Source organism: Salvia miltiorrhiza, chromosome 1 (genome assembly GCF_028751815.1).
Source record: "Salvia miltiorrhiza cultivar Shanhuang (shh) chromosome 1, IMPLAD_Smil_shh, whole genome shotgun sequence".
Lineage (NCBI taxonomy): Eukaryota > Viridiplantae > Streptophyta > Magnoliopsida > Lamiales > Lamiaceae > Salvia > Salvia miltiorrhiza.
Window position 1 is genome coordinate 8243932 of NC_080387.1, and position 3320 is coordinate 8247251.

Genomic DNA, 3320 nt, shown 5'->3' on the forward strand with positions numbered 1-3320 from the left:
CAGAGTTCAAAAGGGCCAAGAACATTTTCACGCTGCACACCATCATCCTTTTATACTGCCGCCTGGTAAAGGTCCAACTCCAGCTGTGCCAGCTTCATATCTTCAAAGAGATCTTATTTCCTTCTTTAGCTCAATCCGTGATTGATCTGATTGAAGATAGCCTCCAGCTGCTTGCTGTCGTCAACCTTTCCCATTCTTTCGATGCTTCTAGCTTCTTCTTCCGTCTTCTCTTTGCTTCTTCCAAATCCCCGAGATTTACTTTCCTTTTCTGGCTTTGGCTGTCTGCTTCACATGGTAGTGGTCAGACGGATTACTTTCTTCGGTTTGATTCATACTAGGTGGGTTGCTTCAGGTTCTCATGCCCCAAGTTAGACTGGAGAGGTACTGCGGCCGAAGCTCCATGCTGGTAAACATGACATAGCAATCTGGGCTTGGTAATGCCCATTCCAACCACATTCTTTCCGTTTTCGCTCCACTAGACTTTCCTTCCTTAACAACTTCGTTTTCCCCTGGACAGACCTGAACTGACACAAATAAAGAGAAAAATAGGGCCAAATGGCCCAAAAGTCGAAGACGCATCACACCTACACACTTAAACCATACTTGCCCTCAAGTATGTAGGTGGATTCACAGAAGACACGGACGAAAAGTTTAAAAGGAAAGAAATAAAACTACGAGACACGAAACTTGCATCAACATCAGGATCAGATCATACTAACATGCATCATTTAGTTTAGTCTAACCACAAACCAGAGTAATGAATATGCATAAAGTGTGATAGTAGTCTATCTTTCTCTCAAGTACCGGGCTAAGTGTATACACTCTTACTTTGTTGTACCAGTTCTTCTAAGAGTTTGATTGAAAACTACAAGTGGAACACACTAGTATGACTCATCAGATGGTCTTTGTTTGGTTGTAATGGGGTATACGGAGCATAGGTGGGATAAATATAGTTCAGTGGCTAATTCAGTATCACCCTTACTCAGCATTTATGTTCAGTAAAACTACAACCAACTTTTTAGTCCCTTGTTTTAATAGGGTTCACCTTTTCTTTGATTTTTGGCAATAATTATCATTCATTTTTTTTGTGCCCAGATTTTCTTTCTTTTCTCCAGTTCCTTGTTTACCATTTCATGCACTCCAACAATTCTTTCTTTTAGATATAGCAATAGAAAGGCTCAAGAAAGAATGAATTCGGCTCAAATTGGCATAACAAGGGATTCTTTTCACATTCATCAACAAAGAAAAATCTGGGGCCCTAATCAAAGAAATGTGCCCTAATCCCGCAAGTCATTACTAGCAATATAAGTTCTCAAATAAAATCTAGATTCCCTAGCACGGCAAAGTCTCACCAGAAACATGCGATTTTTTTCAAAAATATGGCCCTGGTCTCACTGGTGGGGTACTATCTGTAACCTCACAACTACTATCATGCATATCATACTCAACCACCAAATCAAACCAAAACCGAAATCAGCATGCAAATTCTCATCACCATCAAACAATGCAAGTAAGACTCGACTCTAACAAGACTCTAGAGACACTAAAACATGAAAATCAAAAGATAAAAACAAAACCTAATCTAAAAGCTCAGGGTAAGAAAACTTAATTGTCTCGTTTGAATCATATACATACATTCATTACATCATTTACAGAAATGCATGTATGTTTACTGGGTTAGCAAATCGCAAGTTCATGTTTTTACAAACAACAAAACTTAGAATCCACTAAGTATGTACATTCTGTGTAATCTGAGAAGAAGTATAAATGTAGAGAGTTTTAAGAAAAGACTTATAAAAGAATCGACTTGATAAAAGAGGAGTCTTGAACTTTGATTTCATGGTGGAGCCTGGGTGTTGTTGGTCCGAGCCGGAGAGCCAGGGCGATGGAAGAGAGGTGAGACGGTGGCCGTTGATGTCGTCTGACTTAGGGGCGAAGGGGAGGTGGGTGATGTATCTAGGGCTCGGCGGTGGCGGCTCTTGGCCGCGGTCGCCGGAATTAGAGGAAATAGGAGCGGTGATTTGGGGACTTAGGGCTCCGCTAGGCGGTGGTTCAACTGCCGTTCGGCTGAAGAGAGGGAGCTCAGGCGACTGCCTTGTCGCCGAAAATTTTCACAGAGAGAGAGAGAGAGAAGGTCAGGGGGCGGCGCTACCGCTCAAATTTCGAGCGACGCCGGCGAGGGAGTACTCTGGTTCTTATTTTCAGCGAAAGGGAGAAAATGGGAGAGTGAGAAGAGGGTGACGCCGGCGAGGGAAATACCGGAGGGGGAATTGAGCGACGCCTGTATCGGTTTGTGTGTGTGTGTTTCATTTTGGGGAAGAAAGAGTTGAGAGAGAGTGTTGAGCGGGCTGGGTGAATTGAAGAGAAGGGTTAGGTGTTGGGCTCTGTCATGGGCCAATTTAATTCTCTGGTGGGCCATTTTTATTTAATTTGTTGGGCTAAAGTTGTTATTTAAGTCATGGGCTGAGTTTATTTAAAGTATTGGGCCTTTATTTATTTCTTTATATGGGTGCGAATTTTTAAGAAGTTGGTCCTTACATTTAATTATTTTGGACAGCTCACATTTTAATTAATTTGACTATCACTAGTTGATTAATTATTTTAAAGATAAATTGCATAATAATATTTTATTATTATTATTATTATGTGCATATTTTAAATGAATTACTTATTATATGTTTCAAGCATGACATGTTGCATTATGCAACATAAAGTATTTATGAGTTAATTGGTTTTATTTATAAATTCAATTATGAAAGAAAATCAAGTAAGGATATTGTTGGCGTCCTTAGCTCAAGAATTAGTTTTCAATTATTTATTTATTAAATTTTGAAAACTCGGCGTGATGAATCATAGAATGTTAAGAGCCTTCACTATGACTTAAGATTAGATTCAGGAGACCTATTAAGAGTAGATTTCTTGTAGGCTTTGTGAATCAGGAGGATTAGCGCTGCTATTCCGATTCAGAGTTATGATTAAACGACAGGCTTTGCCTATACATGTGGGCTTACTTTCCAAATGTATAAAGTATGTTTGAGTAATTAAGCTCTAAATGTTTCAATGAAATGCAAATTGTTTATCCAATAAAATATTTATGTGCACTCTACTCTATTTAAGGTTGTTGAAATGGAAATTTTATTGAAAAAAGAAAATTCGAAAACCCTTGAAAGCACAAGCGCAGACTAAGGGATGAGCCCCAAGAAAGAGAGCTCAAGCAAACAAAACACAAACCCTAACAAAAAGGGACAAAACCGAAAAACTGAAGACTAAACAAAACAACGCAGAGAGGGGGCAGAAATGAAATCTCCGAAGCTCCGGCC

General features: G+C 39.5%; 1 long non-coding RNA gene across 1 annotated transcript; it reads left to right on the forward strand.

Moving 5' to 3' along the window:
• Positions 1–1620: 1620 nt before the first annotated feature.
• On the forward strand, positions 1621–2642 carry LOC131006489 (uncharacterized). The gene is made up of 2 exons (XR_009095548.1): positions 1621–2097; positions 2135–2642. It is a non-coding gene; the product is annotated as an uncharacterized LOC131006489 (long non-coding RNA).
• The last annotated feature ends 678 nt before the right edge of the window (positions 2643–3320 follow it).